This window comes from Telopea speciosissima, chromosome 5 (assembly GCF_018873765.1).
Source record: "Telopea speciosissima isolate NSW1024214 ecotype Mountain lineage chromosome 5, Tspe_v1, whole genome shotgun sequence".
NCBI lineage: Eukaryota > Viridiplantae > Streptophyta > Magnoliopsida > Proteales > Proteaceae > Telopea > Telopea speciosissima.
Genome location: NC_057920.1, coordinates 60,147,898 through 60,161,679, shown reverse-complemented (window position 1 = coordinate 60,161,679; position 13,782 = coordinate 60,147,898).

The following is a 13,782-nucleotide window of genomic DNA, read 5'->3' as shown; positions in this document are numbered from 1 at the left end:
GAAATATAAAATAAAATAGAAAATGAAGAAGAATTCTATTTCAAATGAATAACCAAGTATATGATTACAATGGTCAAAGAAAAACACACATGCATGCACACACAACTAGGCATTGCTTGTGTGCCAGTATTGTCTCTTTTAGAAAATGATGACACATTATGGGTTCAAGTCATCAAACAGAGATACTTCACTAACTCCACCTTTTTGGAGGCTCTCCATCTGGGTTGGTAGCTCCTAGGTATAGTAGAGTGTCCTAAAGAGAAGAGATCTTTGGCTTGCTGGATTAAGGAAGACTATCGAGAATGGTCATGCCAAGGATGTATACAGACGCCTAGGTTCCCCCTCTACCCCATGGGTGCATTTTTAGTACCCCATTCGGGGGGTCTAATTTTGGCCAACTCATTAACCCTATTACGCATTAATGGGATTTATCTATTACAATTTCTACTTTACCTATCACGCATCAATGGAAAATTTATTGTCCACTCAGCTTACTATGTTGCATTTCATTTTAAGATGACTAGGCAATATCAAGGGAGTTCATTTTACTGAGACCCTTTTTGGTCAAAAACTCTAAATCTACAATTTAACCCCTAAAATTACTTTTCCTTTGGTGTTGTAGAACTACCTCAATGGTTTTCCTGATCCTTTGTATATTGTAATCCAATGGGCATATATATCTGTTGGAATCATTATCGTCTACGGTTCCCTAGTGCCTCTCACAAGAGGGGGGTGGGACCCACCCGGGGCACCTGACCGAACACTCTGCCCGGGTGGGGTTCACCCTCCTCTTGTGAGAGGCACTAGGGAACCGCATTGGTCAGGGAACCGCATACGATAAAAATTCATATCTATTGTAGGTGGTTTAGAAACAACACAACCATATTATTTTTCTGATATAAACCATTGATCTTGCTCCCACTTTGAAAGCTTTTGAGCTGCTATAGCAGAAGTATGTCTTCCATTTGATATATTGGCTCATGAACCACTGACTGTAGCATTAGATTGGGCTACAAATCTGTTGGTGGAGGACACTTTCTTAAGCTTCTTTTTTTAACTCTATGGTTTCGTTATATTCCTCATTGCCTCAAAATAGAGGTTGACAGTCTAGATTCTAGAGCTGGTTTTTTTTTTTTTAAACTCATGTTTGGTGGCTTACTCCCCTACTTTTTATTTCTCTTTCTATATCTTCGGCCCAGCAGAGGAAGATTGTTATCTCCCTCTCTCTTGAGGAACTTTAATGCCTTGGAGAATTTCCTTTCCCTTATGTAGCTTTAATGCCTTTGGGAAGGTTCCTCTCCTTTATATGGCTTTAATGCTTGGGAGGTTTCCTCTCTCACTGGTTTAGGGGCACCGAGGAATATCGAGGGACTGCCCGTTAAAGGAGGAGACTATAGGAATGTATGGAAAACACCAAGAATGGCCAAAATCTCCTAAAAAAATGGGCTCTAATGGCCTTGGAGTTCATGGTTTGGAAGAAGGAGAGGGTCCACAATTTATAGGGGACCAAATGGGCGCAAGGGGGCAAAAGGAATGATCCGCAAACTTCCGCAGACCTTTGCGGATAAAAAATGAGATGTAGAAGTGATCCTTGAGCGTCCGTTTACATGCGATATATTGTTGGAATCGTCTCTTCAAGCACTATCCAATAATGTGGGAGGTATTGTTTTCCTCATATTGTTAAGGTTTTTGACCTTATTGTCTCTTTTAATCATCAATGGAGTTTATCTTTAATAAAAAAATATATTTTCTGTTTCAGAAGCTAAAGCAATTTCCCATATCCCTTTGCCTATATCTAGAAGGAATGATAGTTGGATGTGGGCTTTCTCCAAGAATGGTAAATTTTCAGTTAGATCTGCCTATTATACGGCTTTACATACAACTTTGCTTGCTTCTACTTCTTCGGATGAGTTTTGGGGGATGATTTGAAGGCTCAATTTAATTCCCAGAATCAAACTATTCCTTTGGAGATGTACATCTGATGCCCCGACAGTTAAACAACTTCTCTTTCATCGAAAGCTTGCTTCTAGCCCAGTGTGTCCTCTATGTTCTACTAATAAGGAGTCAATAGCCCGTGCTTTATTCTCCTGTCCTTTTGCGGCAGCTTGTTGGTTTGCCTCTCCTTTCCACTTAATACTCAGAATTTTTAATGGATCTGCTTTTAAGGAATGGCTTAATTTTCTCTTTACCAGGTATAAAGATGTTCCTAATAAAAGTATTTTTAATATTTTGTGGTCTTCTCTTCTTTGACAGATCTAGAAGGCTAGAAATAAGGCCGTCTTCGAGTTTACTGACCCAGACTTTCTTGGCATTATGGTTGCTTTTGACCTTTCGGTGGAGGAAGGTCGTCTTCCTTGTCCAATGGTTTATCTACTATACGCTAGAATGTTCCCCCATACCCTGTTGGCACCCCTCCATCGCACTTCTCACTTTTCTTGGATGGTGTTTGAAATGCACAACTGTTAAGGGGGAGTAGGGGTAAGGGTGTCAATCGATTCGGTTTCGGATATTCGGTTTGTATTTAGTTCAGTTCAAGAGACTGTTACAATGGACCATAACCGAATCAGGAACCGACATGGTTCTAAAACTATGTACTCAAACCGAACCAAACGGTTTCAGTTCCAATTTGGTTATGCTTCATTGTCTTCATAATTTGTCCAAAAGGGCAGAACTAGTTCATCATGCATGCCAATTTTAAATTTATCAAGCCATGGTTTCATGTTCCCATTGACTGCAATCACTCAATTTCTTGCTATGTAACCTTGATCCATTCCTTCACCTCTCCTTGAACTGGCGAAGCACAGACTCATCAATCAAAACATTATCGGAATCAAACAAAGACAAGTAAGGTGGTCTAGACTCTAGATATCAAGTATGTTTTAAGGAGCAACGAAGAGAAGAGACGAAGAGGGAAAACTATAAGGAAGAGGAAGAAAAGGGAAAACTAAATCAGTAGGAAAATACACAACAACAGGAAGAATCAATAGGGAAATACAAAGTTTCACAAGTCTCCATCAGTCCATTGCTTCTCTCTGCGATCCGCATGCCTCCTTTTTTTGTTTCTTCTTCGGAGATTTCAGATTTTCAAGAGATCAATGTGCCTCTTAGGTTAAACTCCTTAAATGGATAGGAAAATGCCGAAATGGGAAGGGAAAACTCAATCCATTCTTGTCTTTTCTTCATTTTTACTTTATTTTTTAATTGGAATAAAGGATGTTGTTGTCCCATCCGCTCCATGTGAGCTTGTCAATACGTCACATCCTCTGAAATCCCTTCCCCATTATATCATCCCTTTAATATAGTAAAGTAATGGGTAAGAAGACCAATGAATTCTCTCAATTTTATTTATAAAGTTATTTGGTTCGGTTTCGATTGGAACCAATGGTTCCTAAGCTAAAACCATAATCAAACCGAACTGAATTTAAATACTATATTTTAAACCAAATGTGGACCAGATTTAATTTGGTTCGATTTGAATTATTCGACGCGGTTTTGGTTCTAAATTGACACCCTTAAGTAGGGGTGTAGTAATCAGAGGGGCTGCTGGAGGTTTTGTTGTTGCCTAGTGCAAGTCGGCCTTTGCATTTTCGGTTGCAACTGTCGAAGTTGAGAGTATTCGTGACGAGCTTCTCATGGCTTTGTTCTTAGGCCTTCGTTCTATTGTAGTTTCTTCTGATTGTTAGTCTATTGCTAATGCCTTGAGGGGCAATACTTCTTCTCTAGATTGGGCTTCTAGGATTGTAGTCGAAGATATATCCTCCCTTATTTTTTCTTTTGAATCTGTAGTGTTTTTGCATACTCCCTGCTCCAATAATGGAGAGGCCCATTCCCTTGCAAATGGTGCCTTACGTTTGGGATGTTCGAGGTCTTGGTGGGGGTACTCTACCTTTGTTGTTTGATCTTTTTGTATCCAGAAGGAGGTTTTCCTCCTCTCTATTCTCATAAATAAAATTTCTTCTTTGAAAAAAAAATGATGTGGGAAGTGGGTCAAGTTTTGGCCTAGAATTTTCTTGAAAAGTCAAAATAAGTATTGACACTATTTTGGCAACCGGGGGGAATTTGACAGTCTTCCATGTGTTATTCCCGTACCATTAGCTAATGTTATGTGCCTCACGCAAAAATCATCCACTCGAATCGGGGCCCTGCTATCGTTATCACTGGGGTGACAAGATTTAGGGTCTACACATGGGCATAAGATTAAATGTTATATTCTCTCCCAATGCCCAACATCTCTCTTCCCTATTTGAATTGGTTTCTCCCCAGGCAACTCCCTCCCAACGGTTCTAAGCCCTTCTCTCCCAACATCTCTCATAACGGTTATTTTTTTTCTTCTTAATTGTACGTGCGCATGTATGTGTGTGTGTGTGTGTGTGTAATTGGAAAAAAGTTTTCCTTCTCTCTGGGAGAAGAAAACACCCATGAGAGCTTCATTATTAATTCCCTATTAGTTGAAGGTCTAAAATGCTCCTCCCTTACTGTTCGACACCTATCCCATGACAATGATCACCCATGATGAAGGAAGGGAAATTGTCTTCTATGTAATTTGGTATGTTTAGAGGATGGTTTTGATGATTAAGTATCTTTATACTTGAGGGTTTCAATGTGAGCCCTAATCTTTTAGTTTGAGGTCTCGTAGTGGTGAGTAAAACTCATACTTGAGTGAATAAATCCCCAATAGACCCTAGAGTTATATAGTCCTCTCTAATCCTTGTAATCATATACTTGGTTCTTCAGTTGCAATAAAATTCTTCTTCATTTTTATCTTATTGTTATTGCATTAATTAGTATCAAAGCAAGTTCTGATTCTTGGGCAAAAAAGATCTATTTTTTTTTTTAAATTTGAAACTCAATGAGTGAACTTGATTATGAAGAGCATGGCCAACGTTCAATTTGCTACTCTATTTGATTGAAGCAAACCCCAATGTTCGATAATTACTTGAACAAGATGGTCGTTCGAACTTGAGGACGAGATCTTTCTAAATGGAGAGAATAATGCAATCATGATGATGTCATGAGTATAAAAATTGAAATGTTATGTCCTCTTTAGAACCATTAGTTAATTTCAATCGAGAGTAACCATGTAGCCATATTCTTATGCCCCATCCAATTCAAACTCCATTGACCTGAGTACACAATCCTTGTTTTGGAATGAGTCATTGTCATGAAGTCATCCTCTGCGAATCCAGACATTTAGTTGCCATAATCCCACTTATAAAATCATAATGATTACTAAATAATCAAATTTCACGACTTAAAGCGTTATGCTCTAGGGTTCGGGTTCTTTAGTTTTAAGTCTTTAAGTTGGCCTTCCAATTTCCTAGTAGTCATGCAAGAAACACTCATTTGGATTGCGAGAACCAGAGAAACTGATGCAGCCCTGGACCTGGACCATGAAGTAGAAAAAGTAGAAGCCGCCACCTCACACCCTAAGGTTTTTCAAAGATCGGTCCGGTGTAAGGAGAGGCATGCCAGGCAAGGCCAGCCCCTGCAAGGATAGTCCATCCATTCCTTATCTTCCCAATAATTTTAAGGAAAGAAGTTGCACCTAAAAGAAGGAAGATTTGGACTGATTTGGGATTAACTCAGTTTCTAAATAAATTATGCCTAAATAAATAAAGGATCAATCAACTAACTAGTATATTGGGTTGATTGAAGATTTGATTGAAGAGTGGATTTCTGATTGAGAGTATTTTGGGTAGATTGAATAGAAGGTGGGATTTTGATTGGAAGAATATGGGGTTGATTGAAGATTGGAATCTTATTTTCTTTCTTTTCGTCCTTACACGTACTCAATTCTAAGTCTATATGTAATCCTTCATGAGATTGTAGAAAGCAGATTATGAAGTTTAATGAAAATTGTTCAGTTGAGTATTTGGAACTCTCAATTGGAGTTTCCGTTGCAGTTTTGATTTTCTTGTTCGATTGATCAACTCCTGGTCTCGTAGGGAACGTGATTCAATTCTCCCAATCCGTAGCTTCCATTGAGGCTGCATCACACACACACACACACACACACACACACACACACACACACACAGAGTGGGAGTATTTTATTTTAGTCTTTATTGTAGGAACAACTAGAGGGGCTTAATGAGTTAGACGGAGTCAGGAAGAGGGCGGTGGCTCAAGTCTGGTGGTGTAGACAGCCAACTGGATTAGAGCTTTGAGACGACAATCCCTCCCCCTTCCCCTCCCCTGTCTTTATTTTAGTCTCCATTGAAGGAACAACTAGGGGCTTCATGAGTTAGACGGAGTCAGGAAGAGGGCGGTGGCTCAAGTCTGGTGGTGTAGACAGCCAACTGGATTAGAGCTTCGAGACGACAATCCCTCCCCCTTCCCCTCCCCTGTCTTTATTTTAATCTTCATTGAAGGAACAACTAGGGGCTTAATGAGTTAGACGGAGTCAGGAAGAGGGCGGTGGCTCAAGTCTGGTGGTGTAGACAGCCAACTGGATTAGAGCGCCGAGACAGCAATCCCTCCCCCTTCCCTTCCCCTGTCTTTATTTTAGTCTTCATTGAAGGAACAATTAAGGGCTTAATGAGTTAGACGGAATCAGGAAATGGGCGGTGGCTCAGATCCATAGTTGGTAAATTCACGTATTAGATGTGTATAATATGTGGATCTGAAGCCGTATAAGTCGTCGGATCTAGATAAATACACGAATGGAAAGGGCTAACGTATTATACACGTATAAAACATGAATTATACACGTATAATACGTTTAGTTATAAAACCCAAAAAAAAAAAAACTAAAATCAAATCTCTGAACGAATTTAACGGATAGCAAACCCGAGACCCAAACGAAACCCTTCGTCCCTCTCTTCGAGAGAGACTCTCGCGGATAGCAAACGGCAAACCCTGGTTCTTCAGTTCTTCTCCATTCTGCTCCATCTCTTCTTCCTCTTCTTCTGCTGGCGGCGACTTACGAGTCGCGAACTGTGGTTCTTCCGTTCTTCTTCTTTGATTCTGTTAGGGGAGCTGATTTACAGTTTCCATCGGATCCTTGGGATCGCATATCTGTATCTGCGAAGGACTTCCGGTGTTTTCTAAAGGATCTATTCCAGATCACATCGGGACGAGGTAAGTAATCTGTTAAGCATGCAGATTCCTGTTCGTCATTTGAGATGTGGAATGGTCTATTTTCCTTCTCTTTATTTTGCTATGTTTGTATGTTAACACTTCCTTCTCAAAAATCTTTTTTGGGTAAAGTCCTTCTAAAAAATCTGTACATGGTGACTCTGTGCTTGTGCTCCCATTGATAGGTCAACCATGTTTTGTCCGTATTACTATTAACCTCGGATCTTTATGTGGGATCTTTTGTAATCTGCTCATCTCACTCCACCTTTTTTTTTTTCATATTTTAATCTCCTTGTCTCACTGCGTTTCACTTCCTATTAATTTTCGTATTGAAGTAGAAGCGTTGTGATAAGCATACTGGATTTGCTGAGTTTTAGTAAACAATGAGGTCATGAATGAATTCCTATGATGTCCACCCACTGAACACAGTCAAGGTCTCATTAGTCTTTACAATGTCCAGGGGCAACTAAAACCTGCACCCCCCCCCCCCCCCCCCCCAACTCTTTTGTATAATTCCAACACATTGGTTTAGTTTCTGAAACCAGTAACTGTCCAGACAGTTAGACAGAAAGTGGATTTCCGGCACTGACTTGAAACCTGAACACATTTTATCATGGATGGAGTAGTTCATGTTTCTATGGCTGAGTTTGGAACCTTTCCTTCTATCCTTGGAAGAGTTATTTTTTAATGCTAACTGGTAGTTTTGTTGCTGCCAAGTTGAAGGGATTACGAGGAAATTCTCAGCCACTGTCTGCCGAACCCTTCCAGAAATTCTCAGTTGGCATTGGTTGAACCCAGGTGGAAGAGGGGTTTGGAAATAGCTTTTTACAAGTAATTGTCTTGCCTCAAGCCTTCAGTAGCTGATAAATTGACCCAGGTGCAAGGATATCAGTGGATTGAGTTTCTGTTGACAATATCTTGAATCGATAAAGTGGATTAATAAATACAGGAATTATTTTTGTGATTTCAATTATTTCTAGGTCTAGGTCTAGGTCTATATCATTGGAAAAATGGTCTTTGCACATCTTTCACCAATGAAAAAATCAAACCTACTGTCGAATGAGACCTGCTATAGAGGCTTATTAACCCAAATGTATGTAAGTTTTAATGTACATGCTTGTTACATAGTGAAAGTATGCCCGTATTTTTGCTCTCGGATTTTTACAGAGCAACCGTATTAAACACGTACCGTATCATTGCTGTACACATTTTATTGCGCTGGATTTTTGAAAAGTATTATTACTGTATGGTCCGTTTAATTGCCGTACGTATCCTTACCCATATTATTGCCATTCCCGAACTTACTAACTATGCTCAGGTCTGGTGGTGTAGACAGCCAACTGGATTAAAGCGCCGGCGACGGCAATCCCTCCCCTTCCCCTCCCCTGCACACACATACACACACAGACACACTATACTTCTATCTTGTTGTGAAATCACATCTTTAGGCTTTCTATTCTAGTGCCATGTCATTATAATGGGGGATAAATATGTCTGGTTACAAGTTCTGTTTGTAACCTGCTTGGTTACAAACAGATGCATGTTCGATTCAGCTATTTCTCCTCTCAGGTTCTCGTTCTTCTTAAAAAAAAAAAGTTCATGCTCTGCAAACCCTAGGTGGTTGTTGGATACAGCAGCACTCTTTCCGGCGGTACCCATTCCATTCAGGTTCCACCCCTCCTTTCTCGCACAAGTATTATGTTTTTCTTCTTCGATTCTGTTTTACTTCCCCCCCCCCTTTTTTTTTCTACTTCTTCTTTTACGGCGGTACTCTGTTAAAGATGGTTTTTTTTTTCTTCTGCACTGCCTAGTCAGTAGTGCCTTCAGTTCTTCTGAAAGCTGAAGCTTCACTGATCTGATCATGTTTTGACAGTAATCGTTTTGTGGGTACAACAATGAGAGGCACTATTGAGTGAGTTTTTGGAATGCCTGATAGTTGTTACCAATTTTCTGTTCTCTTTTCTGATTTATGATAGGATGGTGTTTCTGATTTATTTAATAATTAATTTTATGATGTTTTTTTTTATGAATATTCAATTTAATGGTAAATGGTTTTTTTGATAGGGTATTAATTATTTATAAATTATAATGTTTGTAATGTAGATTGTAGTGGACTCATTGTTCTACCATGTTCCATTGTTATGGCTTCTATATTGATTCTTGATGTACCTTAAATGTTGATTCTTGATGTAGTATATAAGGAGATTTATTTCATTGTTCTTACTTTAGTTACTTCTTAATTCTTACTTGTTTTTCTGATGAATATTGCAGTTTGCTATACTAATAGTAAATATAACTGATACATTAAAAAAAATAATACTAGAACCCTTAGGTTGCCTAGGCGCTTAGGAAGGGCCTCAAACACCTTGGATTGCCTAGTGCCTTGACAACTATGGTAAGTGTCGAGGTGCAATGATGGACTTATCGATTCAATCATAAATGCCCACCATTATAGAACAATCTTGTAGGATCAGAAATAATCTTGGGAATTTTTATTTGGTTTTTTTCGAAAATATAAGCTTTGCAATGCCCTGGTGAGATTCATATATTGTTGGTATAGGACATTATGTACTTTCAGGACAATTTCAGATTGATTAAGTTTGAGTGGAAACCTGAAATTGGCCAATCTAGCTGTCCATGTTGGTCTCAGATGGATTAAATTTTAATGATCACAAATAATGGTTTGAATTGCCATGTTAGGAGATACATGAATAATTATTTAGTTTTTGAAATAGGGGTAGGTAGTTTGGACATCACATATATATACGAATTGCCCGCTTCCAAACTTTTTACTGTCTCCTTTTCCTAACTGAACTTTTTGCCCTTTCCCCCACAGTTTCCAAAACCAATAATCTGTCCCAAAATTTTGATGTTCCCCCAGCTTACTAAGTACTAACCATGGCAAGGTTTCTGTTAAGGATGTCAATTAGATTTAGTAGTCTGGGGGTGGGGGGTGTTTGGTTTGATTTCTGTCTTATTTATGTTTCTAGTTTATTTTCTATATTAAAGGTAGTTTAGGTATTTACTCTTGTAATGTGTTTTAGTCAATATAAGTAATATTGTCCCCCTCACGATTCAATTAATTATAATCGTGAGGGAGTTTTCCTGGCTCTCTCTATCGATCTCTCTTCTCTTCTCCTTCTCCATCTTCTCCCCTCTTCTTCTCTACTGGTCACGATTGCAGGTCTGCACTCTCTCATGGTATCAGAGCAGCAATTCTGATCCACGATCTGCTCCTCTCCTGTGGTTTTGAAGACTTTTCTGTGTTCTCTCTTGTCGTGGTCCACAACAACCATATGCTGCCTTATATTGTCTGAACCCTAGTCATATTATGATGAAGGACTAGGGTTCCTTGCTGTGCTACTGATTGGCTGTCTGCAAAGTTGATGGTTGAAGTGTTTTCTACCCCAACCTGAAATCGATTTTCCCAAAAAAAAAAAAAAAAAAAAAAAAAAAAAAAAAAACTGTGGAAATCGATTTTGCTTCTCCTGGATATTATATATATTTTTTCTCTATATTGGCTGCTGGTCTGGGGTTTTATTCTCTGCTATTGGTGATTAGTTGGCCATAAATTGGTCTCCTTTTTGGCTGCTGCTCTCAAGGTTATCGGGTCCTCTGTTTTTCTGCCCTATTTTGGGTTTTTTTGGCTGAAATCGATTTGTTTTGGCCTGTCCTATTTGTTGGCTGCATCTGTCCAAGCCTTGAGATATCACCTACTTGGTTATCATGGCTGATTCTAAGCCTCCTACACATCACTTTAATGTTCAGATTACTACCATCAAGTTGAATGGTGCTTCGAACTATCTTCTTTGGTCTCAAGCCTTTGAGGTATATGTTACTGCTCGTTGGAAGATGTCTTACCTTACTATGACTCCTCCAGCCTCTACTGATGATAAATATGAAGATTGGAAGGCTGAGAATGCAACCCTCCTCTGCTGGCTTTGGAATAGCATGGAGCCCTCCATAGCCTCAAACGCGATGTTTCATAAAACTGCCAAGGGTGTTTGGGAAGAACTCAAGGAGAGCTATTCTCAAGACACTAATCTTTCACGGATTTATGATTTGTATGAAAAGTTTTTCTCCTTCAAGCAAGAGGGAAAATCGCTTGGCGAATACTACAGCTCTTTGAAGGGCATGTGGGAGGAACTCAATGTTTACCAGCCTATATCTACTGATGCTGCTGTGATTAAGGCTCAACGTTCTGAATTTCTTGTTGCTAAGCTCCTCTCTGGGTTAGATTCTGATCTTCAGTCAGTCAAAAGCCAATTATTGACTGGTGAGAAGATCCCGTTTATGAATGAAGCTTACTGTCGCATACAAAGGGTTGTTTCTCCTTCCACGGTCAAATCTGATGCAACTCCTGTTTCTAAGGATAATTCTGCCCTTTTTACTTCTACTGGAGGGCGTAGTCGTGGTGGTGGTACCTCTTCTCGAGGTGGTTGTGGTTCTGGAACTGGTCATGGTCGTGGGGCTGTTTCTGGTGGTCGAGGGGCTGGTTTGAACCCTGCTGGTTCCTCTTCAAGTGATGGTGGTTCTCGATGGTGTTCTCATTGTGGTCGTCCTAACCACACTGTTGAAAAATGCTGGCTGAAACATGGCAAACCACAATGGGCTCGTGAGCAGTTTGCCAATGTCGCAGTCTCTGATGGAGCGGCTGATTCTGTGCATCCTTCTAACACTAATCATGGGTCTCCTACTGATGGTGGTAGTACTTCTAGTGACTTGGTTTCTCAACTGTTACAACGAGTTCAACAACTGGAGGCATCATCATCTTCTACTCCTACAGCTACTCTCGCCCACTCAGGTACTACTGCATGTTTCGCCTCTTCATCCTCTCCATGGGTCATTGACTCCGGTGTTTCTTCTCATATGACTGGTAAGCCTAATTTATTTTCCTCTTTTACTCAGTCTACCACTTCATCTCGGATTTCCATTGCCAATGGATCTTTTATTCCAGTTACTGGTCATGGGGATATCCCCTTATCATCTAATTTTTCCTTGACTGATGTTCTTCATGGACCTAGGCTGCCTCTTAATCTTTTGTCTGTTTGTCAGTTAACTAAATCTTTAAATTGCTCTATAACCTTTCATCCATCTCATTGTGTCTTCCAGGATCTCGCAACGAGGACGACGATTGGAGGCGGGCATGAGAAGGATGGTCTCTATTATTTTGATTTGGCAACTTCTCCAACAACGGTTGTTGCTACTTCTTCTGATGTTTCTCCATTACATTGGCACTATCGGCTAGGACATCCTTCCTTATCCAAGCTGCGACATCTGGTTCCTAGCTGTAAATCTGTCTCCCGTATTGAGTGTGAAGCTTGTGAGCTTGGCAAGCATCATCGTACTATTTTTCCTTTGAGTCCAGAGTCTAGGAGTACTTCTTTATTTCAATTAGTCCATTCTAATATTTGGGGTCCATGTAGGGTCAAGAGTCGATTGGGTTTTCGTTATTTTGTCAGTTTTATTGATGATCATTCTCGGATGACATGGTTGTACCTCTTGAAGGATAGATCTGAGTTTGTTTATGTTTTCAAACAATTTTATAATGAAATTCGTATTCAATTTGGTGTTCATTTGAAAATTTTACGTATTGATAATGCCTTGGAACTGGTTCAACATGAGATCTTTTCCTTTTGTTATGACAATGGCATTCTTCATCAAACTAGTTGCTCTTATACACCTCAACAAAATGGTGTGGCGGAGTGCAAACATCGTCATTTGTTAGACATTACTAGATCATTAATGTTTCATATGAATGTTCCTAAACTCTATTGGGCTGATGCAGTGTTGATTGCTTGTTTCTTGATTAATCGCATGCCTTCCTTTGTTCTTCATATTCAAATTCCTTTTAATGTTGTTTTTCCGGAGCGGGCTGCTTTCTCTCTTCCTCGTGTTTTTGGTTGCCAATGTTTTGTTCATATTCTTCGCCTTGGCCTTGATAAATTGTCTCCTATGGCTATCCAGTGTCTGTTTCTTGGTTATTCTCGTACCCAGAAGGGGTATCGATGTTTTGATCCTGTTTCTCACCAACACTTTGTCTCCGCTAATGTGACTTTCTTCGAAAATACTCCTTATTTTCCTGGTTCTCCCAGTGATATTGATCTCCCTGTTGATACTGGTGTTGTTGGTCCGGTTGTTACTATGGTTCCTCCTCTTCCGTTGGTTGCCAATCCTCTGCGGGTCTATCACCACCGGGCCCAACAGCATCCGCCTCCTGTGCCGCCTCAAAATGTTGTTGCTGCCCCTCTACCGCCACCAGCTGAGTCCTTGCCTACGGATCCTCCTTTAGATGCTGATGACCGTCCTATTGCTTTGCGCAAAGGTACTCGTACTTGTACTCAAAATAGTTCACTTTACCCATTGGCAAATTATGTTTCTGTTGCTCATCTCCTAACTTCTTATCGTGTTTTTGCTACTACGTTACACTCTACCTTTGTTCCCACTTCTTATACCCTTGCCTTGTTTCACCGGGGGTAGAAACATGTTATGGATGCCTTGATCTCTCGTAAGACTTGGTCATTAGTGGATTTACCACTTGGTAAGGATCTTGTTAAGTGTCGTTGGGTGTATACAGTTAAGTACAATCCATACGGAACTGTGGAACGACTCAAGGCCCGTTTGGTTGCGAAAGGGCTTACACAGACGTATGGGGTCGACTATTTTGAGACCTTCTCTCTTGTTGCTCGTTTGAATTCTGTTCGT